The following is a 26,529-nucleotide window of genomic DNA, read 5'->3' on the forward strand; positions in this document are numbered from 1 at the left end:
TGTTTGCTGCACTTTTCACCTTCTATAGCGATGCTCTGCGCGACATGTCCACTAAAATGCAACCTGCGCGATAATGAAGCCGCATCCAACTGTAGGATGAGACGAGGAGCCGGACTATTTCACGGGAAGTAGCGGCGCTCATCGTTCCGCTCCACGCTCCCCCGCCTCGTCGACGGGGCGTTTAATAGGCGATCAAAACTTGTGCGCTCACATTTAGCAGGGTTTCAAATTAAAAGTACCACCAAGCGCTGGGCGAAAGCAACCGAGCCCACTTTGACGGGATAGCGGAGCTTCCCCGGAACTCACCTTGGAGAAACAGCGAAGAGGATAGTTGCACGGGAGCGAACAGTCCAGATAGAGACCCCCTGTTGAAACTGTATAATAAAACAGAAATAAGTCCGAAAGCAAAGTTCACATGTTACTGCCCTCACTCGTCCCGTGAGGAGCTTCAGGAAGGCACTATTCCGTAGAAAAACAGTCCGCCGCCTGCTTGAGCGGGTTATCAATTCCTGCTGAAAGGCGACGCGGCCAACTCCTCAACAAAGACTCCAGGACTTTCTCCACGCCCAGGTGCCGAGTCACATGGTCGTCTCCAGGTGTGCGTTCATGCGCGTGCGTCTCCGGGAGCCGCGGCTCTGTCGGTCGTAACACACCTGTGGGATCCGCTCACGCGCCCGCGTCGACTGTCATCGTGTCAGGAGGCTGCGCGGAGGAAGGCGACGGAGGGGAGGGGAGGGGAGGGGGAGGGTGGGGAGCCAGAAGCGCGCGCTGAACGAGAACCGACGCGAGCGGCTGCGGAGATGGATTATTCTCCTCCCACCGCACGCGCTCCGAAAGACAACCACGCGCGTAAGAGGAGTGGAAGGGAGCGAGTTGCGTCGTCTGCTCGCGCCCAAATATTTCCACGGGCGGCGGGAGCGGCGTGGTAGCAGCCCCACGCTGTGGTCGCTGGAGTGTGCTCCGGATCCGGGCGGGTTTACGTAAGTAATATGAATATGAGGAATAATCACCATAGTTTGGCTTCCCGCAACTTTTGCGCTCCGCTTAAAGTAGTTGTGTACGGATAAAAATAGACGTTCAATAACCGGACTGGTTACACGTTGGTCCAACTGGTGCAAAGTTTTAAAGCTTGGCTTATTTCCAACTCATTTACACACGGGTTTCCCCCCAAATCAAGTCCACAATAGAAGGATAGGACGTCAATACTAATACTAATATATAAGGAACAGGTCATGAAGCTACGCTACTGGAATCACCACCCACATGTGTCGGACACACAAAAGGTTTCATTTGTTCTAGTTTTTGAGAGTTTTAGTTTTAAAGGTCTTGATGAACTTTAAAAAAAAGCTGAACTCCTCCAGATGATGAAGTGAACTCATGCATAACTCCCCTACAGGTCCACATCCACACAAACAATACACAGGACATGACCTCAGTGTCCAAGCAGCTCCAGCCCTTCGTTCACGACAATAATAATGGAAAAAGTGGCAGCAGAAAACAGCCCCAGGCATCTGCCTGCCCGGAAACCATCTCATGTTTACTCCAGGTAATCAGCAGATATCATTGTGGACAGCCTTTACCATATCTTAGCATCCAGTGACACCTGTTAGCAGGGAGGTCACATCCAGAGGAAGACACGCGGCTGCTGAATTTCTCAAATGCTATGTCCTGGTCCTTTGTCACAGTTTGGTGGTGGCATGAATCGGTCTTTAAGTCAAATAAAAGCCTGCTGTTCCATTTCATTTTGCCTGAATGCAGTCGCTCAGCAGATTATTACATAAACTAACAGCGTGATCACAACGGTCATTGCCTTTTTTGTACAGCTGCATTCTTCGTGCTATTACATTAACGCAGTATTATGTAAACGACACAGCACTAGTCGTTTCCTGTAGCTTTAAAGATGCGGACCTCTCTTTGAATTGTGCAATTTATCCAAAAGCCCACCAAAGGACAGTAAATGTGATTACACACTACACAGCTAGAAACACATTTGTGTTAATTCAAGTAACTGAATGTAATGATGCTAATTGTACTTTCCCATAAACAGATATAAATAAACTGCTAGTATTTCATGCAAATGAACACAGATTAGTGCAGAAGGGCAATTTAGGGACGTTGCTCGGGTTTAAAAATATTTTCAAAAGAAACCACTTCTCGTTTTTTATCTATATCCTTTAAGGAGATGTATTAGCAGCCGTTGTAGCTCAGAGGACTGGGGGGATTGCTGTACCTTGTCTGCGAGATTCGTTAATGCCAAGAAGCATCAATTTGCGGCTCTTAAATGTGTCAGACTTTCAATATGTCAAACACTTTAAAACATCACTAGTTTGGGGTTTTACTTTTTGACAAGACTCATATTCTAGAGACAGTCAGCGAGGCGCTAGGAGCGGCTTTGATTTCAAATATGGGCCATATGCGCATAAGTGCTCCTCGTCTCGACCGGCCCTGCCGTCGCCAAAGAGGTCAGACCAACAGCCTATTTGTGCCTTAAAGCTTAATATCACATAACGGCAATTTGGCATAGTGAGTTTATGGCTCCATGTCACGCCTTGTTGTGTGGCTGGGTGTCAGTTTTGTGAGTGATTTATGGGCATGCAAATGAGGCTGTCTGTTTGGGGAGATGCGCCGCCGTCGCCCAGTGGGCCCTGGAGCGAAGACTGAGCCTGCGTGGGTGTGAGTCAGTCCCTAAGTGCTGACACAGGCACCGCGCTGGCAGAGATTCACACAGCGAGATGGGGAGATGGCCTTCACAGGTCCTCACATTGACTGATGAGATCAAGGAGAAAGTAGGCCAAGCCAGGCAAGTGTCAGGCAAACAGACTCGCAGAGACAGAGCGAAAGAGACAAACACTCCCCAATCACAAATAGAGCTGGGAGGGTGGAAAGGAGCCGGGCAGAGCTGGGCTGTTTTGGGTCTGAGTTCAATATGTCCAAACCTGTTTGTCTAAAGAGTAATGAGGCTGCTGAGTCTTGGAACATGCTAGCCCAGGGGACGTTGGGAGCTGGCAAAGGCCAAGTCAAAGCTCTCTAAATTCACTAAAGTGGAATAGAAGTTCACTTTGCTCTAGCAGATAGCCTGACTGTGATGGCATTTTGATCAATGCGCCTATACCTTCCCGCAGCTCGCCTTTATGTTGCTTGAATAGTGATGATCTGTAATCATGCCGGTGTCAAACGCTACCATTTGTCATGCAGTGGCCCTCAGCTGGCCCCAGCTGTAAAATGTTTGACTATCGACGTACAATACCAGCTAATTTATGATACAACATTAGCGTTGTCCATAATAATGGAGCGGCTGTGTCGGAATCAAGGTTCAGAGTTCAGGGTGTCTGCCGTGTGCTCAGATCGCCCTCTATAGGGGGCAGCTTGCATTGCCAGTAGGTCTCAGCTGTTTAGAAATTAGAAGCAGAATATGAACATGTAGATAATAATTGGTTTTTAAACATGATAGATGAGTAAAATTGTAAAGACAGCTTCAGGTTTTTATTGATGTACTATATTTGAATAGGGACTGATCGTAGGACGCAACTGTACAAATTCAGTATTTAGGTGCAGTTGGAAATGTTTCCAAAAGCTCAACTGTTACTTGCACAGTTTCATTCCATCCTTATGTTCAAACGCATAAAACAGTACAATTAAGAAACGCCTAAATTCCATGTAAAGAGTGTGTTTATTGCTGTAATGTAATTTTGTCCATTAGGTATTTAGTTTGCATTTTCAGACACGTACATTTGAATAACTTTTAACGATGCTTTCCAAAATATTACTAAGAATTGGACGTAAAATATAGACATGATTAGTCATGATGACAAAGTTCATTAGGATGCTAAAACATCATCCGAGCATCATCTGAGTCATCACCGGCGCTATTACTGCACATATACAGATACTGCGCAGACAAGTCACAGTAAAGTTGGAGTTTAGGAACTTCTTTGGTGATTTGCCTACAGCTGGTGTGTGCATTCATTTTTAATCAAAAAGCATAAGACTTAACAGATGAAGTCGTGTTGATCATATTCCGACTGGTAAATTCACCAGTTGGTCTTTGCGGCGCCATCGCTGCAGCTATTTTCAGTGACACGCTATGATTGTGCCACTGACAGTCATCAATATTGCCAGGAACTCTCAGCCTTGTTATTTCTTGCATCACCAGGTGAGGGATGTCAGATGTACTGTAGTGACAAAAAGATGCAGGTAACAGATGGAGCAGTTAACAGATGCAGGAACCTATAACGGTGTTGAATGATAGAGGCGTGAAGAAAGACTCCACGGGGACACAGGCCAAGGTTATTTAAAGCGAAAGGAACAGTGTGATTCAAGCGACTTCCTGGCCTGCCCTGGCTAAATGTGCTTCCAGCTGTCAATATGACTTATAGGTAATTACAGAGAGGGGTGGGGTGGGGTGGGGGGCAGACAGAGCTGAGGCTACTGCATGCAGATCTCAGCTCCTCAGGTTTGGCACAAAGCGGGCAGACAGGCTTATGGTGCCACTCTGACTCATTCTGGGAATAACCACAAGCTGGGAATAGCAGGGTGGCAGCAGTGTGTGGGTGGGTGTGAACAGTCTGCAAGCATGTGTGTGACAGAGAAACACAGAATGTTTTAATTAAGATCCATGATTGATTAGGAGAGATGCAGCCTGGGCACATCACAGATAGATGCAATATGAAAGAACACATGTAGCACCGTATATGAAAGTGAAACTAAAACTAAAATGTACAACTGTGTCGTTGACCTTGAATTTAGCAGGAAACTAAGAGGCACCATGAACGACATTTGTCTTCTCTTATCAGATGTCTCTTTCCCCGGCTGCGCTGTCACTTTACCCAAGAAAAATGTCATTGTTTTCCTCTGGCTGCTCATAACACAATCTAATCACAGTTTGCCCAGCTCATCCTGTATTGTCCAGGTGGCCCCACTCTGAGAGGGAACAGAGGGACTCTCAGCATCAATAAATGTCCTTAACGGAGCTGATGTGATGTAGCCCAGATTACAGCACGGCCTGCGTCCATCCTGACGCACCGCTGTGTGCGCGGGCACATAAACACACCTGCTTGTGTGCGCGCGCTCGCACAAACTGGGCTCCACACCCGTTCCTTATTCAGTGGCTGATCGGTAATTCAGAGTCTGTGAGTGTGCGTGGCGATGAGGGGGGAGGCTGCACTGTGTGGTCTAAGCTGGATCAGCCCAGTTGGCACATACACTCTCCAGACTTAACTGACAAGCTTACGCTTCCAAAACCCAGAGCAGTCTTACTTAAACTATTAGGGGCCGCTCAACACAGTAAGGGAGAGGTTAGAAGACGAGCCAAGTGTTACTGTGATTTTTTTGAGTGCTGTGATTGATGGTTCAGGGGATAAATAACTCCCAGCATGCTGAACAGAATGGACTTCCCACTGAGCCCCTTTGGATGGCTCTGTATTATGTGGGCTGTGCTGCATGGTGGAAACAGCTAAGCCATCTGTTACACTCTATTTCCATCTCTCTGCCTACCAGTGGGGAAAGCCACAGCCCAGAGGGACTTCAGCTGCTCTGTCAGAGTCCTATTTGCTCAACAGGCCAATCAAAGCTTTGTAGTGAGGGACCACCAAGCCAGACGTTATTAATGGCACGGTCCAGGTAATTATAAACACCCGCACATTGTTTGACTGAGCAGAGCAGGTTAGAAAGAGGAAAAGACCAATGCAAAACTGTAAGAAGTGCCCCGGAGAATCCGAAGAGATTACTGCTGTCCCAGATGTTAAATGACCATAGCCCAGTGTGTCCTTGAATGCTCTTTGAGCTTGGTTGAAAGGATGCGCCTCCAAATTGAACTCGGTTCCTTGTAATGTGTTTCTTGGGCTGGGAAAAGAAAAATGTGAGCTTTCCAGGTGAGGATGAAACAGAGGCTGGAAGGACTCATTTGAGATTACTTGGCGCAAACATGGTGTAATCCCCTTATCTGCGTACTTACCTGTCCCTGACAGTGATCCAAGCCTACTTCTATGAGCCTCGTTGGCCTGACATTCTGGCAGGAGCAAATCCCTGTCTAATGTGTCAGCCCAGACAGCTTTAAGACCTGGCACACCAATGCTTATCTGCTGAGCACCTGCATTATCCTACAGAAGCTTCACAACAAGTGAAAGACCTTCTAATATTCACACAGTTAATGTTGTAGCATGTCGTTATGGGGCGGATGCTCTGACCACAATATATACAGGAACAGAAATGCTGGGCAGCCTATGACCCACTGGCTGGACGACTGGATGGTTTGTTGTGTTACTTTAAAATCAGTGAATGGTCTAGAGCTGATTTTATAGTATATGGTAGCTTATTGGCCAATAATCGTGGGCCCTTCATTAAAGTTTTGGAGTTTATCCCTAATCTGTAACATTCACATGAAATTATATTTAATGATAAAATGCAGTGTTAACAGATGGATTCATCAAGACAACACTAACATTATACCTCAACGCTTTTAGAATAAAATTACTGGCAGGTAAAAAGAAACTCTCTCTGGACACTCGTGTTTTTACTGGCATCTAGTGGTGACTGACGAGCATCGTCCGTTCCACATTGAACAGCCATTACTTTTCCGTTAATTTTCTTTTTATTAAATTGTCGTCGTGAGTGGATTATGTGCGTGTGTGTGTATTTACTGTGTATGTGCAGGGCAGTAATTCACGTAGCTTCGCCTCGTGTGTAGGCCAAACAAGACTTTGCGATTAGAAAATCAGTCAAACGGGCCACCGTACACAACCTTTAACCCACCATTAACTTGCGCATGAAATGTGTTCGTTATACTTTATGACTACGAATAGAAGGCTTGATGTGACAGCTATTAGTGTGGCAGTAGATTATTTGCGCTTCAGTCCGATAAACCGCGTATGTTTTAAGATAAACGAATTAAACAGTCTTCTGGGCGGAGCTAACAATACAACTAGGGATTGTTTCTCAATCCCACAATGCCTAGCGCCATTTCGAAAACATGAAATTAAAGTAAACCTATATGAAATAAACTACAACGGTGAGTTCGTATTGTGTACCGGGGGTGTACTGGGATGTAGTATCGTGCTATGTATCGTTTGTAATTATTTTATATTGAAACTTGAACACCGTAACTAAAACACGTATGCAACGGAGTGACTTCGCCGCTCGCAGCGTCTCCAAACCAGCTTTGCGCAGTGGCAGTATCGTAGCCTATGAGGTTTATCCGAGGCGCGATTATTGCTAGTTGAAAACTTTACCCAATACCCCGCCTTGACGACTTGAAATATAGTCGGCAATGGCAATTTTTGACGGTCTCTAAGGAGACTGATACACTTGTAAACAATATACATCAACAATAGTAACTTGTTTCATAAGATAAATGTTGCTTGACGATGTCACGTCCGCAATAATATTTTAAAGATGTACATGTCTTCCTGAACTCACTTGTGGAAACCCTGTTTTTGTCCTTTTGCAGTGGCAGAATCGTAGCCTATGATGCGCGATTATTGCTAGTTAAAACTTTACCGAATACCCCGCCTTGACGCCTTGAAATATAGCCGTGTGGCAATTGTTGTTGATTTCTACAGAGACTGATCGCTTTGTAAAAGAAGCAACGGCACTGTATTTCTGAGAAGCTACATTATTATAAGCATGTACTAATTAATACAAACAGACACTTGATGAATGATATAGTGTACTTTTAATGTATGTGTTGAGTTTTTTTATTTTTGAGTCTACGTTCCCAATCATATATTCAAAGTCAACTCAGTTGAAACCACCGCCGAGTGGAAACCGTCACAGAGAGTTGTGTGGACGGGAGCCAGTTTCAGGTCGCGTCTGCAGTGACGTCAGCTTTGCGCAGTGGCAGTATCGTAGCCTATGAGGTTTATCCGAGGCGCGATTATTGCTAGTTGAAAACTTTACCCAATACCCCGCCTTGACGACTTGAAATATAGTCGGCAACGGCAATTTTTGATGGTCTCTAAGGAGACTCGCGTACCTGTAACAATAAATATACGTTTATAGGAACTTGCAGCATGCTGTGGATCTGTAAATAATAAGCAGATTCAAGAACACGTTAAAATGCGAATTTCACAATATAAAAGTCATTTAAGTTATTGGTTTACTACGTACTCAGGGCGTAAACAACTTATCAATGTATAAACGCAACGCAGTCTGAATCTACCAGCAGATGCGTGTTTATGGCGCATTCGTAAAAAAATAGAATACCCAAAGTTTTTAAAAATAAAAACTGTGTATAGAAAATTACAGTAAATACTGTAAATAATAAGCAGATTCAAGTACATGTTAAAATGCGAGCTTCACGATATAAAAGTTCTTTAAGTTATTTGTAGCAGATGCGTGTTTATGGCGCATTCGTAATAACAATGGAATAAATAACACGAACAATAAGCATTGGCTCCTCCCATGAACATGTAAATCAGCTGCTGCCCTCTGAACCCTGACAGAGGGGTGTGCGGGTCCTTCTGACTCCACTAGCGACAAGGACTAGTTTTCATTCTTGCGCAGTGGCAGTATCGTAGCCTATGAGGTTTATCCGAGGCGCGATTATTGCTAGTTGAAAACTTTACCCAATACCCCGCCTTGACGACTTGAAATATAGTCGGCAATGGCAATTTTTGATGGTCTCTAAGGAGACTGATAACTATGTGAAGGAAATAACGATACCGGAGTTCTGAGTAACAATATTATTAGTATCTTCTAATTAACTTTCCGTATGTGACTATGGAGACGGACAATCTTGTAGTAGAAATGTAGCAATTGTGTTTTACAGTAGCTACCTTTTTTAATAAATATTAGGTAGTCGGTAGATATATGTAGCTATCGTATTAAAAAACGTAATGTGCTTTTTAAATGCGTAATATTGGTCTAATGTTATTAATCACAGTCAAAGTTCAGACGCACATCTGGTTATAATGAAAAATGCTCCCTCACGGTTTGGGGACCTTAAATAATGACGTACATAACGCAGCGTCATTTCCGTTTAACATTTTTTAAAAATATAAAAAAGAACAGTTTGTTATTTAACGTTAGAAAAAAATGTTCAATGTACTCATTTATTCGTGGTTCATCTCGCATTGATTGCAGCTTATTACACAATCAGATATTGAAGGATGTTACGTTTAGAATACCGGACGCTTAACTATAGTCGTACAGTTACGGAAACCTTGTTTTTTAGTGGGCCGGACGTGTGTTTATGAATTCCCTCCGTCTCCACAATGACTTTACGTTCCTAATTACATATTCAAAGTCAGCTCAGTTGTAACCACCGCCGAGTGGAAACCGTCACAGAGAGTTGTGTGGACGGGAGCCAGTTTCAGGTCGCGTCTGCAGTGACGTCAGCTTTGCGCAGTGGCAGTATCGTAGCCTATGAGGTTTATCCGAGGCGCGATTATTGCTAGTTGAAAACTTTACCCAATACCCCGCCTTGACGACTTGAAATATAGTCGGCAACGGCAATTTTTGACGGTCTCGAAGGAGACTCGCTCACTTGTAAAAATAAGATATATATGCTTATGAAATAATAAGCAGATTCAAGTACACGTTAAAATGGCAGTTTACGATATAATATAATATTCGTAATAAAAATAGAATAAATAACACGAACAAGGAGCATTGGCTCCTCCCATGAACATGTAAATCAGCTGCTGCCCTCTGAACCCTGACAGAGGGGTGTGCGGGTCCTCCTGACTCCACTAGCGACAAGGACTAGTTTTCATTCTTGCGCAGTGGCAGTATCGTAGCCTATGAGGTTTATCCGAGGCGCGATTATTGCTAGTTGAAAACTTTACCCAATACCCCGCCTTGACGACTTGAAATATAGTCGGCAATGGCAATTTTTGATGGTCTCTAAGGAGACCGATTATCTGTTTAAGACTAATATTGAACTGGATCTGGATCTTCACCGGCTTAGTTCATGTTCTTTTACTTTTTATGTTAACGGTTTTAAAACAAAGTAACAAAAAAACAAAAGTAAATGTTTTCTTTTGCCTGAAGAGTTAGTGACTTTTTGGTTTATATTGGACTATAGTGGGAAATCCCCCATAATCTATTTCTAACACATAATTAACTGTTGCGTATGTTTTCTTCCCCAAAGGTGATGATGCAATAGCAGCAAGAAACAGCAGATGGCGATATCACACAGAGGACATACCCCTTACACATGAACAGGCAGTTTCTTCTGTTATTAGATTTTCAGTTGCCCTTTAAACCTTATTTAAAATGATTTCTTGTTATTCCTGATTTCAGTTTGAAGCACAGTCTAGATCAACCAGCCTTTCTTGTTCATCTGACGCAAACAGGAACAGCCGCACGCGTTTTAACAGTGACGTCACGGTGCTGTACTTGCCAAAACAGCAGGGGGCGCCCTGTGACAGGACACAAGCTGGAGACTGGGGGGAGGACAGGGACATACAGTTGTTTCTGTTTAAAAACTCTCAGCGGGAGCTAAGGTGATGTAGACATAACCAATTGACATAGTTTCAAAACATTAAACAATATTGCGATGCATTTAAAGTTGTTTTGTTTTTTCAACTTGATGAAGATTCCTGCATCGTAGAGTCTTCTAACAGTCCCTTTCTGATTGAGATTCTTCTTTTTACTGAACACTAGATTTGAGCAGTCATGTTTCACCACCCTGTAGAGAAGCATAATTGCAACGATCCCTGATTAGAGCTGAGGTGGGTTTTAAGCAGTCGCTGGGTGCTGTGTTTAATCAAGTCTGTCTTCTCATTAGACAGATGAAGTCAAAACATCTCGTCACCCTGGCCTCGCTCTCTGTCACCTTCCCGTCACATAAACACACTTCATTTTCTCACTTTCTCACACTGTCCAGACGTGTAACTGTTATATGTTTAGCATTTTAATGAACTGTACCTTTAATATTGTAAATAATAAAAATAGAAAACAGATCTTCCGTTTTAGTTCATGATGATCAATATTATTATTATTGAAGCCCATCTGCTTTTAATGTGTCACTCTCTGGTCCTGGTAATCAAATTCTAGCATAAAGGGATTATTCGTTCAGACTAATGCAGCATTCGCCTTTCTTTATCAAAGGTGAATCTAAGGCTTTGAAGAATGATTCATATTTACATAAATTGCTCAATATGGCTTTTGTGTTTAATCTTCATACAGAATGACCCATTATTTGCTTGCTTTTACTATCTGTTTCCCATTTCACTAATGAGTCTACACCAATTGCAATTGCAACAAAAATATTGTACAGTTGTTTTTTTTTGTATCATAATGTACTACTAGAAAACAGTCTACACAGATGACGCACATCTATATATCTATTAAGACAAAAAACAAATCTACAGATCAGGCTTTATGCATATTTGTATATTTGTCCTGCAATGTTTTACTTCAAATGGAACAGGTGTTATTATGACGAGTTTTATAGATATGATCTCTACCCATACAGTATACACTTAGAGTATGAAGAAAATCTCAACAACCGCCTTCTTCCAATCTTATTATTGGAGTTAGTACAATCAGATCACTATCATATACCGTATCACCTTTTACTTCTAGGGTTTAAATTTTTTTTTCATCTATCACATCCACAGCTCCAATATTCTCCTAACAGAACACTTTACTCTGAAGTGCCGGTCTCTTTGTGGCTGCTAATGTAGAATGGGAGGCAGAGCCTTTAGCCATCAAGCTCCTGTGTCGTAGAACCAGCTCCCAGTTCAGGTTCAGGAGGCAGAAACCCTCTTTGCTTTTAACCTCAACCTCTCCTCTGATTAAGCTTACAGTGAGAGCTGGCTCAGGTGACTTAGAACCATCTCCTGCTGGAGACTTCCACTGCTGGGGGACCTCCCTTAACAAAAGGAGCTTCTCTCCCTAGCTGCTGTATGTGCCACCATCGCATGCTGTATAATTAATGGTCTTCATCTTCGGCTCTCTAGACCGTTCGACAGGTATCCGCTGCACTTTCTAGCCCAACCAATGTAAGGAGTGTTTGTCTCTTGTTGTTCTTTTGTCTCTTCAATTTCCCCTCACCTCAGCCGGTCGATGCAGGTGGCCCCCCACCCCGAGCCGAGGTCTGTGGAGGTTTCGTTCATTAAAGAGTTTTTCTTTCTTCCCTCGGTTGCCTAGCGCCTCCTTGTGCAGCTCCGGTTTGCTAATAGAATCCTGAATCCATATTATAATGCAACATACTGTGAAGTGTAGAAGTAGTAAAGGGAAGATTTCATTGTGATCCTTGTTGTTGTACCTCAATACGAATAAATATAATTTAATTGAGTTCTATGTACGAAGCTGCTGGAGAGCTGCCAATCCTAAACAAATAAATTGCACAGCATCACAGGACTAGTTCCTAGGTAACCATGTGACAGTGCCGACAATTGCTATGGAAACCAGTGTATCCCCTTTCTCCCTCTCTTCATCTCTGTGGAAATGTGTGAATATTCCCTTTCCTGTGAATTGCCTTTACTTTCCTAGTTTGAAAGACACGATAACATCAGACACAGTAATTCCCTGTACATTCAGTACAAATATAAGAAAAAAATATGAAAAAAATGAACATGTGAATTAATATGGGGTGTTGGGTATTTTTACGTTTGTTTCTATATCAGTTTTCTACAAAATAATTTCAAAATAATCCAAATTAAATTAAGTTTTAAATGTGTTTCCTATTCTATTTAATTATTAATTATTTCAGTCTTTTGCTATTTTGCTACTTTACCAGTAAAAAAGTGACATAAGGTATTAAAAAGCCATTAAACACAAACTGTCTTAAAACCTTGACAAAACCGTAGTAATACCTGTTTAAATTCTAACAAACCAAGATCAGAGTAAACAAAAAGTAGTTTAGTATTTCCGTTAGATGTTTTGTTCAGTAAGCTCATTTGCAGTCTGTGTTGCAGCAGGTCTTTTGTTTTGATCCTATTTGTCACAAATCCAGTTACATCTCCAAATGGAAAACCGGGCTCCTCTTCAAAGAGCAATACATCACAGCCTTTCTATTATAAAAGCAGGTGCAAATCAAAAAGAGATGCTTTGAATTGCAGACAATTATGGACATCCCTCTTGCGTCATTTTCATGTGAGTGCTCGTCCTCTTTCCTCTGGGCTGATCAGAGGAATTAGCCTTTTATATCTGGTAGATAAGCAGAAACGCACAGATTACATGAATGAACAGAAATCTCAAAAGTTATCAAGTTGTTCAACACACCCAATTAAACTTGTTCCAGTGGTCTAATGCCATCTCCCTCTTAATCACTGCACGGTGTACGCTGGGCTGCCCCCAATTAGCTGCCTCCCGTGACATCCTGACATTCCTGATTGTATTTCAGTTTCAATTACTTTAAAACCCCTTCATGCAGGGGTGACTGGCCGGCCCCACTATTTATTCACCCTCCCTTTGCTCTGCGTCCCATTCTTTTGATTGGTGTGGTGTGAGAAAGTATAGTCAGACACATTTAGAAATCAAAGAGCTCGGATTATTATCATGAGGCATCGGAGCGTCTCGACGTCAGCCTCAGAATAATGCAGCGTGTACAGTTGAGCTGCGGCTGGGACTGTTGCATGTCACGGCCTCTACCCACACATTTCCTGCATTTCTATAATCTGCTTTTAATAAGCTCTGCTGCCCACATCTCCTTATCCCATGCCTGCAGACTCGGGCCATCTTCTGCATCACAAGGGTCATATCCTATCTGTGTGGTAGGATGTCTCCTCATGTCCTGGCGACCGCAGTGTTTTAGTAACACAGCTGCCAACATCTTCACCAAACGGCCCTGGATGATCCAGATGTGTGTGTAGTGACCGGTCAGCGCCTTGCAACCTGCAGCACGGGGGCTCAGGTCCCTGTGGTCTGCTGTTCTCTGCTGTAGAATGCTCCCTTATGGTCCCCGCACTACAAAGCAACTCGCTACACCTCAGTAGTCCCATGATGGAGCCAAGCTGCCTAACGCTGCACGCTCAGCAGCCTCGCTGCCAAGAACCAAACGCAGCTGAAGCAAGCGGTTCCACAACGTCAAATGCAGCTATAAATTCCCAACAGTCTGACTCTCCTCACTCTTGTTGCACTCTGGAATTTCAATTTCTTTTATATATTCAATACTTGAAGGACAAAAACATTAAATCACGTGGCTGATTCATTTAAGGATAAATAATGTTACAACATCTTTAAAGGTAAATTATGGACGACTGTCTGGGGACTTCAGCCGCGTTTCATGCTGCCATGCGTTTTTAGTAATTATTGTTTTAAACTGACTTGGTCCTTCTAATTAGCTCTAGAGCCCGATGATGGACATCCACACGGTATAATTATGACACAACCAGGCTGTCTACAACGTAACCTTCACTTAATGTTGCTGTTAGATCCCTGCTGTACGGTCTCTACATTGACTGTGTGTGTTCATGCGCTGGTCTGTGAACTGGCTGTCAGAAAAAGGAACCCCAGCTACTTTGACTATTAGGCGCAGAGCTCTGGTCGCCCCCCACTAGCCCCAAGCTCTAAGAAATAACTTTTTAAAAGGGACCAGTCTCCCCTGTTTCCTCAGGATCCAGGTGCTTTTAATTGGATTTCTTTGACTAGATTATTGGCTGCCCTCTGGGCCAAACTTGGATAGTGTGTACTTTTAACAAGCATGCCACTGTATTCACTTTAATCAGAAGTAAACTTCACAAAGGACTTTGATTTGATGAGAAATTACAACTGGACCAAATGTTGACCCCCTGCTGTGTCAGTAGTGCAATTCCATGTAATCCTAGGTTTGACGCAATGAGAACTTGTTAGGTTTTACATTGTGATACATACAGTAAAGTCTGACATGCAACGCTGATGCTTCAAACCCTGCTTCACCTGCATTTCTGTATAAATCCCTTCACTAGAGGACAATTTAAAACGTGCACCGAGTAGACATTCCAAAAACATTTCTTTCCAGGAAAAATTAATTCTGACCTTCTAAAATGAGACCGACTTTAGTATGAGCAAATACCAAAGGCTGCGACTTTTACCAAACAGGTCTTTAAATGTGATATTCAAACAACACAGCATCAAAGCCTGGTCAAAGCAATTAGTCAGTGGAAATGACCCTGGCTCTAAACAGACAAGAGTTTATTTTGATGATGATATCAACTTTCGACATTCTGATTATAAAGTGGATATGGTTCTGTTATTTGGATTGTCACGTTCCAGGTTAAATGCTGCTGAAAGTGCTCAGTTAGAAAGATTCATGCCTTCTTTCTCTAGTGAGAGCAAAGCGATGAAATGAGACGACGGCTCGTCTTCCTGCGGCTGTTGGGAGTTTTTAACGAGGACCGGGGTTTGGAGGTGAAGCAGCACAGTGGTGTGGTCGTTGGCACTAATCACCCCCCATCTTTGAACGTGAGGTGCCTCGTCGGCTTTGAATGCTCTGCCCAGGTAGTTCTGCTTGTGCACAGGCGTGAATGGGTTTCTATTGAAGACGTAGTGGACAAAAGTTGTTTTGTTGGAGGTTTGCTCTTTGCGGAACACGAGGATGTCGGCTTTAATTCAGCAAGGCTGACAAAACTCTGAGGAAACCGTGTTTTTCCTTATTAATGAGCCTCCCACTGCAGATGAGGCTGCTTGTATGGAAATGGCTGTACAATAATTGCTGAAAGGGTAATGCCACACTTTGTTAAACCCTTTGAATTAAAGCTGAAAACCTCGACTATGCTCACATTTTGAGTTCTGATTTGAAATTCGTGGTGATGGTGGACGGAAGACAAAATACCAAAAAATAAATCTAAATCAGCAGTGTTGTACTGGGAGCCGTGTGCTGAGCCGCCCAGCGTGTACTGTGCCTCCCGACCAGTACCAGCTGGGACTGACTCTAGCATCCGCCTCAGGAAAACGGCTTAGCATAATGGCTGGATGGACGTTAGGTGGGAGTTTATTAGGGCTCTGCTTCTGACTCCACTGTGTCATGCACCTCATGCTATGTCTCATCTGTTCTCGCCTTGCCACTTGTTATATAGCCTGCTAAAAATGGGAACGGGCATTTTTTGCACTAATCTAATGCTGCCACAGTGTTTTTTTTTTGAGGAACACTGGGGTGTTGAACAAATTGAAGAGTGAAGTCCTGCCCTGTGAAATTCTAAACATATCAGGGGTGAAAAAGTTTAAATTCTCCAGTTACAGTCTAAGATGAGATTGACACAGATTTTGAAGCGGAAAAAAGTCATTCTCATAGCAAAGCTCTCACACGGGATTGAATCTGGACTCTTGAAAATTCTATTTACTTTCATAGCTGTTGCATGAGACAAGGGACTGTAGTAACAACTGTAAATTAGCCAAGCAGCCAAACTAGTGTATGTTTCAGTGGTGCTGTGTTAGTGAATGGTGTAAAAACAAAGGGCTGCGCTGAGCATCCTGACATCAGTACCGCCTGCATGGGTTTGACTGCTGCTAATGATGCACCTGGTTAAGAAGCTTCTAGCTTCGGATGGCAGGAAAACTCAAAAAATATAGCTGCGATTTATTCACACTATTTGTGTGAGGACTACTGTGCTGGTAATTATTACAGGAGCTTGAATAATGTCTGTTTAAGATAATATTTCAACTTCATTAGTGGCAGAGGAAGAAGCGCTGCTTCAACAGACGTGATGTTCTTGCCAAACAGTGCGTTGCTATTCCTGCCACCACTGTGCCCACAGAGAGTGATTTACTCTGCGGGTGAGGCCGAGGATGCGTTTGCCTCCTTCACAAGAAGCTTCAGAGACATCTACATATTGTTAATGGGATGTTTCATAATTTATCTGTACGGTATCCATGAAGGGGCACAAAATCAGACCAATTATTTATGACAGTGCTGGATTATTTTACATAAAGCTTCCCACCTCACTCAAACAGAGCAGTTCAGCCCCAAACACTCGTAAGCAGGGAGTCCCGAACGCTCAGCAGCACCTCACTCCTTCCTCCATCACCACTTATCTATGACTGATGCTGCTGGAGCGCTGGTAATGAAACCCAAAACAAAATGAGCACACCCTGTGCTCTTGACAGCACTGAAGCTCATCGTTGCTTTCTAAATACTATGATGTAATTTAATATTAAAACATCACCAAAACAGGTTGGTGTGCGGTGTTTTATTTGGAGATCACAGTCACATGATCTGCAGAAAAACATGGAGCAGTAAAGGTATCTGTGACCTTTTACAAACTGTCCAGTCAGATCAGTTTGCCAGAAGCTAACCTCAGTCAGACTCCACAAACATCCAATAATTAAAGCACCAAAGCTTTGTACTGGTCTCAGACTTAATTAGCTACATATCAGTGTAAAGGGTTGATTTGTAGTTTAGTGTGTTTACGATAATATTTCCAGTGTGTGTTTTAAACTGCTGTTAAATATAATAAGGTATTGAATTAAAATAATGCAACACACTGCGGACTGAGCTCATTTCAAAGATGTCAGGAAGCAGTTGCGTCTTTAAACAGGAGCCTGCGTGAAACTAGTTGAAAGCAGCTCTTCACAGACATGGGAAGGTCACCAGCAGGTTCGTCGTTTCACATTTCTCACTGACTCAGTGTGTCGTGATCTTTTTAAATGAAAGAGGTATTGTTGCCGGTGTCAGCTTGAACTGTGGGGGCTGGAGACCAGTCGATGACACTACCCAGTTTTGAATTTGCTGCACAATGTCCCTCAGTGTCAACAACACAAAGTCAGCCCCATCACAACGTGGGTCTATTGACACATGCAAAATGTCAATGGAGGAACCAGCATGCAGGAACAGGCTTATTATTAGGTTTCTGCTCTAACCTTCAACCTGTTCCTGTGTGAGTGGTTGTTATTTCCCAAAAAGCAGGCGGATCTTTGTCTGAGTCCGGGTCCGGTGGGTCACAAACACCCACGCATAGACCTGGGAGTGATGAAGCAGCAGCACATGGTCAACATCTATGACAAATCCCCTGTCAGACAGGTTCTCTTTCCACCTAATAAACACAAGGGGAAAAAAAAAACAGAGACACAACTAAGAAACTAAGAAACATCTGCCAAATGTCTTTTGACAACTATTAATACAGCTGGAAATGTGGAAACACAAATAACAGATGTTTGTATAAAATACTAAACCAATTAAGCCTCTTACTGAATTAAAACAGAATAATATATATTGCAAATAATAGATGATTTAGCTCAGCTTATGTAATGCTAGCGATGAGTAAAAACCCATGGATGAAAACAAATCCGTGCAGTGGGTAATAGTACGAACGCTGTGAAGCAACAACCATCTGGACACACTTCTGTTCGCACTTTACAGTTTATTCCTGATGATGTGTTTGTGGGAGAATATGAAAATACTTTTGTATACATATAAAGAAAACAAAGTAAATAACATCCATTCAGTAAACGCTTTCTGTTTAGTCTGTTCAGTCCAGATGTAAAAAAGCAGGAATCAAACTGTTGAACGTGTGTTTGTTCATCCACCAGCCGTAGATGTGTTTGGGCTACTGGCATATTTCTGTGATTGAGCTTGAAAAGCAATTATGCTTGAATTGTGCAGCTTTCAATTAAACACTGAAGCAGCTTCTCTGGAGGATCCCATTCACCGCGTAAGGAGGGCTAAGCTGTGCTAAAGCATCTACAGTGGATCAATTACAGGCGACAAGAAGCACCAGCGATAAACTCTCTTCACACCGTGAATTCTGCGCCTCGTTCTATCTTTGGACACAGAGCCGACAGATACGCAGGTTTATCTGAAGTGCTCCTTTAATCGCACAAGTGTGTCGCTGTATTTTGTTATGCACCTTTGACAAAGCTGCTGAAGGTGAAGACAGCAGAAATGTGTCCTTGCTTTTAATCTGGCCTGGACCTTCCTCTGTCTGCGGTGAAGGGCCCAATGAAAAGCAAGCACCGAGCTGAGGAGCGGAGGGCCGTGACTCAGACACGCTGGAGGGGGGGGGGCTCATGCCATTCATACTGCTACTACTAAAAGTACCACTGAAGTAGTGGAGTAGAGGCCATAAAAAACAAGCGTGGTGACTGGGAACGTTGGGAACCAATGTTGATGTATGCAAGTGAAAACAATTAGGCGCTTTTAGGCTGAGCAGCCGTTGGAAGAACCTGCTGTGCTCAGAGTCTGAGTGGTTTGTGTAAACAGGGCTGACGCTGAGGAAATCAGTCTACACCTCATACAGCTTTCCATCAGATTGAGGAAAAAGCTATTTAATCAGAAGGAGATGAATTGTTTGGTATCACACTAATGTGTGTCTGAGTGAGCACTTTAAATGTCAATAGGAACTGTGTCACAGGGAAAGTCAAGCTCCCGTGACGAGCTGATAAGAAGAGCCAGGACTGCGCTTCCTTCAGTTTTAATATCCGAAACAGGAGATTGGCTGTTGTGTCGATTGAGTCGTCGGCACCTTCCTCCAAACAGCGGCTGGACTGCTCCAGTGCTGATGAGATACAGGCCGATCCCACACGATGTGGATTTGATAACACGCTGTTACGGCCGCGTGCAAGTGGCTGGATGTGATAAATGGCTGCGTGCTTTTACCACATCCCTGCCTGTTCACCAGAAGGGGACAGATCCCATTACTTCTCTCTTAAACTGGTTTATGGTCTAATCGCTGCATGTGTTGACATGTCGCAAATCCAAACATAAAATGTATGTTTAAGTTTCCCTTTGTTTCAAAGCCGGCAACTATCTGGTCCAGAAGGCCTGAGTTAACTTTTCCAAGTGGCAATTCACTGAACCCATCCCAAACAAAACCTCCAGAATCTCTGTGCTCCATCCTCTGAAGCTCCCTCCTGTTTGTTTTGGCTGTCATCCACGCAGCCATCTGAGCCACCAGCACATTGACTAAGACCAAGACTGACTCCCTCAGCCTGTAGCCTGGGGTGCTTGTCTGCCATCCATGCTGACATGCCCAGCTCAGGCCAGCACTAAAGGGTGGATGAATAGGGAAGCAGCACAAACCAGAGGTTCTGCAGCTCCCTGAACGCTGTCACATGGACCTCCTCTCTGTCGGCTTTGCATTTGAAATTCATCAGCAGCCAGTATTTTCCCAAAGAAGCGTGTGTTATGACGTTAACACAGGCGTTACCGTTCACCCAGTACAATTTGTACATTTGTACTTCGTATACTGTCTATTGTGTTACACCCAGCACTCGTTTCTTGCTCCAACTATATGGAAATACTGCTGTTGTAGAAGCAGAAAATGTGCCAAGAGCAGTTGCTAAGAAACTGCTTTAGTGTTGGTGTTGGACAGTAATAATTATACTACTGGAATGTGATCACTTGTAAATTATTTTACCGGAGAGGCCGGAGCACGAGGAATGCTGCATCCCCCATATGTGTCAGGAGGAACGTAAACACGGTGACGAGACGTCCGCCGGCGGAGCTGCTGAGCGCCTCCGTTACGGCCAAACGGAAGATCGCTGCAGAGAGTGACGAATTCTCAAATGGAGAGAACGACAGCGTGTACGTCAGGAGTCAGTGGGAAACGCAGCAGACACTGTAACAGCTTGTTACCACAATGAATACAACAGCTGTCACCGCCTGCCAAGGGAGCGCGGAATGATTTCTGCGTTTATTCAGCAACATTAGAATTACCTGTGTCCTTCAGCGCGCGCGGCCTGACATTCAGCCACCTTGGAACCGGCTCTACACATTGAGCCTGGTTCTCGTATTCACAATCCCTGCATGCGCGCGTGATCGTCAACGCGCGCCCAGTGAAACGTCTTAATTCTCAGCGCGTTTGAGTAGAAAGCGTGTTTACAGCCATGACCCAACGTCACGGACGACCTCAGGTCCAGTTTCATGTCTGTTACAAACCTAGTGGAACGCTGTCTGAAACTAGGGAGAGTGATCAGATTTAAATTACATTTCAAAATGAGTTATCGCCTTTTAAAACCGAAACAAATCAAATCTACAAGCCTGTAAACAGTGAAGGGGTCTCAACTGACTGTGACTTCCAACAAAGGTCTCAAATGTCAGATATGAACCGTATGAATTATTAATGTTTGTGTACAGCATGTTAATGTCACTGCTGTGTGGTATGGGTTTACACAGTAGACGGAAGGCTAACGGTTCATAAAACCCCTGCACAGATGACTGGACGCACTCTGCCTGTGACCTCAAACCAGCCATAAAACACCAACACTAGTTCAGTAGCTTCCTGAATTTAAATATAACCTCAAAGCTCACAAGCACACAGTCATTGGCACAAGTCAGTCCAGTGGGCAGCAGACACCCCTGTGGAGTGTGTGTCAGCTGTGAACACGGCCCTCGGTCCGAGCAGACAGTCACAGGCAGCAGCTGAACCGCCGATGGGACGCGACCCACACTGGGCCCGGCCTCTGCTCCGCTGCCAGCCTTTTACGTTCACCGCCTCCTCCCAAACCTGCCACGGCCGCAAGGCAATCAAATCAGAGGAAATGGGGGCTTTATTGCAAAGTGGTCCCTTCAAAGGACAGTTCCTCCAGAGACGCAGAGTAAATCAATGGTCGGTGTCTCAGCCGCGCCTCGTTTCCCAACGTGAACGCCTGCTTGCTGGCGTCCATGTTTGTCGGCCCACAAACACCCTCCTTTCCCCGGGTTTCACTGTTCACCCAGATTACAGTAGGTTTCCTCCAGGAAGACGGTAAGGCAGCGGTGTGACATTTAGGTTTGTATGTTTATGCTGGAAGCCTGTCGCTGCAAATGCCAGGGCTAACGCACACCGGGAAGGGTTTTTGTTGGAAATGAGCACTTACTTACTCCTGCAGACTTCATTCAATACTTCATATCATCATGTTCAGTGAGCAGATATCATATCAGTCTTAATTTTGATTGCCAACCGAGGGGACTATGAATGCTGTGCTTCCTACACTAAAATGAAATGGAAAAAAGATGAAACAGAAACTAGCTTCAGTAAAACAGAAACACTAATGAGGCCTCTGAGTCTGGTCTTTTGTGATGCATGAATGAATGCAGCCATCGCTGCTCTGCCTCTTTTGCTTCATCACAGGACAAATCCCAACAACGTTGCTGAATACGTCGCTCCATTCTAGTGCCATTGACAAATATCTCCTCCCACACACGGAAGCCCACACGGGCATCCACGCCTGTGGGCAGGACGCTGCTGTCTGCAATAATGATGTTGCATATGCAGATGCTAAAGGTCAGCCTCTGTCCTTTACCCTCTCAGCTTGAGGAGCTGGAGGATACGCGTGCGTGACCCCTGCCTCAACCAGGCGGCAGCGGCGCGTCTTCTTTGTGCTTCATCTGTTTTGGAAAGGAAAAGCACGTCGCTGGTCAACACGTGTTGCATCTGGTTTGTTTCTGGTCTGATTCAAGGCAACAGACGTCACTGCTGTAGGAAGAGCAACAAATGTATCTGGACACATAAGCTTTAAGATCAGTGAGTTTTACTATGTTTTCAAGGGGCCGTGATTTCCCCGCAGGCCATTTACCTCTAAGGATGAATTCAGAACAACTCTAAACCTGTCACTCATACTCTGAGTACATAGAAGCATCTATTTTTATTTTCTCCCAAAGCAGCTTAATAAGAACATTCTCCCTGTGCCCTGTGGTAATAAATGTTCTCTCTTGGAGCTTCACAGCCACACATTCAACTTTAACTTTAAGCAGGTGTTGCTGTAAAAGATTACAGTGGAAACCGGTTTTAGTATTTCATCAGAAACCATCTATCTTGTCCTGGCGTTATAACAAGATTTATTTATTTTGCACCAAATGTCGGCTCGGCCCCTCTGATTCAAAGGTCAGTGTTTCCAACTAAGCACGGTGCATTGACTCTGAGCAGTGACCCTGTAATGGCACGTTATCTGTGACAGCAAAGGATAAGCATGTAGTACACAGCACGCAGCTTTAGCACTGGCTTTGTCATTGTCCTGGTGGCTCACTCAAGATAATTAGCTGAGGGGAGAGTGAAGTGTCTTGTCCCCTTCAAGCCTGTTTGCTGATCAAAGGCGTTTGACAGAGTCACTAATCCCTCCGGACCGACTAGAAAGGAACAGTGGCATTGGAGTGCAGAGTGGCAGCTGACGCACAAGGACCCTAAACATGGCGACACTGTTGGGCATCACTCAAGCACACGTCTATGGTTTCTCAAGGTAAATCTGACATCATCTCCAACTTCTGCATGAAGTGAGTACTTCAGGCTGGGACAGTGTTTTTGTTGGCCGTCAGTTTTAGTGTGTAGTTGTAGTTAATTCACTGGTCTATAAAAAGCAGAGAACAGTGTAATATTTATCTTGATGACCTAAAAGGGGCTTTATTATGCTTAATTTGGTTGGTAAGTTTATATTTTATTGTAGACCTAGATTAAAAGTACAAATAGATGTTAAAACCCCACCAAATGCAGCAGCTCTCCTGGTGATTTTATTGGACCCCATTGGACCCCATTTGGTTCTGATTGGCAGGTCTGTGGCAGGCTTCAGATCCGAGTCTGAACCCATCTGCACCAACCTTTTCGCTTCCTAAATAAACAAGATAAAATAAGATGTGAAACACAGATAAAAACCTGGACCTAACAAACCACATTACTGCCTAAAAATAACATGTATGTCAACTAACAGCATTTCAGCATCGGACCTCATGTTGGGAATTTCACTGAAAAGCCAGCAAATATGAGTGTATCACAAAAAGCACCTCCAGGCTTTTCATCTGCTTGATTAATCACAGAGTAATGAGGGAACAAGCCTCCTCTGGCCGCGCAACTGCTTGTCAGCCATTTGTTACATTACTAATGAGTATGAATAGGCGTGTGTGTAGGAAAATGGTCGTGTTTCTGTCAACCCCTCAAATGAAAGCCCAAAAGCTGGACTACAAAACCAAAGGTGTAATCCATTAAACCACAGAAGCTCATGACCAGCTTCAGACCTGCTTCTTTAGAAAGTGCAGATAGTCCTCACAAAAGTAAGATGGCAAAACACTCAGCAATGTGATTATTGCAGTAAGTCAAAGGGAGCTGGTTTGATCAGCGCTTGATATTCAATAAATGACACTGACAACAATGTGCTGAAGGACACTAGCGTTAAGAAGTTGAATACAGGTGATACTGTTCTGTGTTCCTGACATGGTGCTGCTCCATCAGACCTAGGCAGTTATTAAATTGTTTTATTTTATAATGGAACAAAAGGCAGGTGAATTAAAATAAAAAGGTCTCAGTTCCCACTTTTTTTTCCCCTCCTATTTAAATTCAGAATCCTCCCCCGAGTACAACTCACAGCATCTTACTCTGAATCTCTCTGACTCCTTTAGTCTCTCTCTCTTCATCACCTCCCTCCTTTGTGGTTTCAGCACAAGCTGACAACTTAAATGGGTCTTGTGGAGGACAACAAATACCATTTAAAATGGCAGCGTGTGTCACTGGGGAGTTTTGCTCCACGTCGGCTGTTAGAGTCATTTGGGAAATTAACTGGGCAGCCACTTCTCTAGGCGCATCAACACAACACAACTAGAACTGATGTGTTTTCAGTCGCATCAGTCAGACAAACCTGTGTTTAATTCCAACTTCAGCTTGTTTGATTAGGTAATCTTAGATTGATGGGCGTCATTTAAAGTGTCAGGACTCTTGAGGCCAAAGCTTTGCTCCGTGAAGCAAAAGATTCATTTTGTGCATGGATTTACATTGTTAATTAGAATCCTAACAATTAACCCTGCTGGAGAATTATAGCTTTAACTGAGTAAGCTTGAAAACAAACAAATCTACAAAAGTGACAAACACATTATTGTGCATAACTTTGAATTAAATAATCAGTGTGCAGTATAACAACAACTGAAATTGATGCATGTAAAGGCCCTTTGTTTGTCTCACACTAATCAAGGTTAAAAGACAATTACAAGGTCTTGTCTTCATAGTTATTTACTGCATATTGCTGTCAACATCTTACAAACAGTGTGAGGTGATATGGTGCCGGTAGAGGGACCTGGCTTTGAATACTGTGCATGTTCCCCCTTTGTCTGTATGGGTTCTCTTCAGGTTTCCTCCTAATGTCCAAAGACATTGGGTTGAGACTACTTAGTGGCTCTATTGTGAGTGTGAATGTGAGTGTGGAGGACTATCTGTCATTATGTTGGCCTTGTGATGTGTGATGGATGGGGAACCTGTTGTGGATGTAGTCTGCTTTCCACACAAAACCAGCTCAACAGGCTGGAATCATTTATTTCTGTCAAACCCAAAATGTAGTTTTTATTTTTGGTGGTGTTGAGACCCAATTCACTGTAAACATGCATAAGTTACTCCGAGCAGATATAACATTCATATTGTTTTGTGGGAATACTTTTTAAGGACAACACAGATGCTGGCGTGTGAATGACAGAGTCAGAGCTGCAGAGTGGCAGGGTATCGCTCCCTGCTCTATCAGTGTCATGTCAGGACAGGAGTCTGGCAGCAGAAAGGCTCAGAGTCTCTAAGGAACAGCTGCACTAATAATAAGTTTGTGAGCCAGGAATCACCGAAAAGCTAATTAAATCTGGGTGTCAGAAGAGTCCCTGTTACACTTGTAGCAAGCATTTATTAATACATACTAACCAACAATAGCAACCTTACACTGTGTCACACTACTGATAGGACCCGAACAATGAATCTGAACAATGAACAATACGAAAAGTGACAACACAGTGTCTTTTCAAAGTAATTTACATGATTAATCAAACTAAAAAGCCTTAAATATGCTTTTTTACGCTGGAGCATGGAATCAATGCTTTCATGTGTCTTGGTAAACTGGCAATATTTGGGTTTGACAAACCAGGAGGTGTGTGTGGGGCCATCGCCAACCGTGGAGCGATGGGCGTTTCTAACTGTGAAACTTGATGTATGACGAGAATGAATTATCTTCAGCCCTGACAGAAAGTCTAGCAGGTCTATTTAGCAGCTGACTTCTGTGACTGAGTGGATACCGGGAGAACGACACCAACAAGCAGCTGCAGCTGATAAAAAATATTACTCACTACCAGCAGCTCAACGATAACATTGCCAGGTGTTTTTTAAACATTAGTTCCAAAGGAATTTGGAAGGAAAACTGGGATTTTTACAAGCAGGTCTAAAGCACAGCCTATTCCTCAAAAAGGAAAAAAACAAAGATACATTGTTCTTTTATTGTGATAAATCATGCCTGGACGTTTACAGGAAACCTAAATCGTCTTTGTTGTAAAACTGTAACTTATTCGTCACATCAGATACCAGTTCTGGCATGGGAAGGACGCTCTGCTGGAGTCTTGTGTGGGAGGAGATCTGTTCTGATTATATTGGTGCCGGTCCTATTAGTTCCCCATAGAGGTCAGTTAAGGTCATGCATTACGTAAGGTCAAAATATATTAAATTGGACAGGCAGAAAACATATTTTGCTCGGTATGTTCGGTCCTAATCTAACACCAGAGTGCACATTAAACAGTGCGGTGTGATGAAATCGCCTCAGGCACTGGAATGGTGTTCAAACTATATATCTGCCAAAGCACACATGGGAGATCATTAAGAGTGAGAAGAGAAGGAACTGCACTCGCCAGCCACCTCACCAAACTCTAACACCATCTATTAGTTTGGCACAGCAGTCCTATCTCTTCTGAGTTTACTTCTCTTTCTAAAGACAAAGGTCAGAACCGTCGTGCTATGACACAAA

The 26,529-nt window shown here is 43.6% G+C and overlaps 1 protein-coding gene, 1 long non-coding RNA gene, 5 other non-coding genes and 1 pseudogene across 8 annotated transcripts in view; 7 read left to right on the forward strand and 1 right to left on the reverse strand.

Moving 5' to 3' along the window:
• plxnb2b (plexin b2b) overlaps positions 1-26,529 on the reverse strand; it is a 163,253-nt gene that overhangs the window by 98,713 nt on the left and 38,011 nt on the right. Inside the window, exon 1 of one of the 2 annotated variants that reach the window (XM_029153603.3) lies at positions 307-757. The exons of the other annotated variant lie outside the window; for it this stretch is intronic. The gene's annotated coding sequence lies outside the window, so the exon portion shown is untranslated. Of the gene's footprint in view, positions 1-306; positions 758-26,529 lie in introns of those variants that run through there. 2 annotated transcript variants of the gene reach the window in all.
• Positions 757-11,166, forward strand: LOC114857270 (uncharacterized). Its single transcript, XR_003786190.3, has 3 exons — positions 757-980; positions 1,397-1,546; positions 10,088-11,166. It is a non-coding gene; the product is annotated as an uncharacterized LOC114857270 (long non-coding RNA).
• On the forward strand, positions 7,153-7,293 carry LOC114858022 (U4 spliceosomal RNA). Its single transcript, XR_003786322.1, has one exon. It is a non-coding gene; the product is annotated as a U4 spliceosomal RNA (small nuclear RNA).
• On the forward strand, positions 7,433-7,559 carry LOC114858013 (U4 spliceosomal RNA; annotated as a pseudogene).
• LOC114858031 (U4 spliceosomal RNA) lies at positions 7,820-7,960 on the forward strand. The gene has a single exon (XR_003786331.1). It is a non-coding gene; the product is annotated as a U4 spliceosomal RNA (small nuclear RNA).
• On the forward strand, positions 8,488-8,628 carry LOC114858029 (U4 spliceosomal RNA). Its single transcript, XR_003786329.1, has one exon. It is a non-coding gene; the product is annotated as a U4 spliceosomal RNA (small nuclear RNA).
• On the forward strand, positions 9,332-9,472 carry LOC114858012 (U4 spliceosomal RNA). Its single transcript, XR_003786313.1, has one exon. It is a non-coding gene; the product is annotated as a U4 spliceosomal RNA (small nuclear RNA).
• Positions 9,709-9,849, forward strand: LOC114858030 (U4 spliceosomal RNA). Its single transcript, XR_003786330.1, has one exon. It is a non-coding gene; the product is annotated as a U4 spliceosomal RNA (small nuclear RNA).

The sequence above is a fragment of the Betta splendens genome, chromosome 6, assembly GCF_900634795.4.
Source record: "Betta splendens chromosome 6, fBetSpl5.4, whole genome shotgun sequence".
In the NCBI taxonomy this organism is placed as follows: Eukaryota; Metazoa; Chordata; class Actinopteri; order Anabantiformes; family Osphronemidae; genus Betta; species Betta splendens.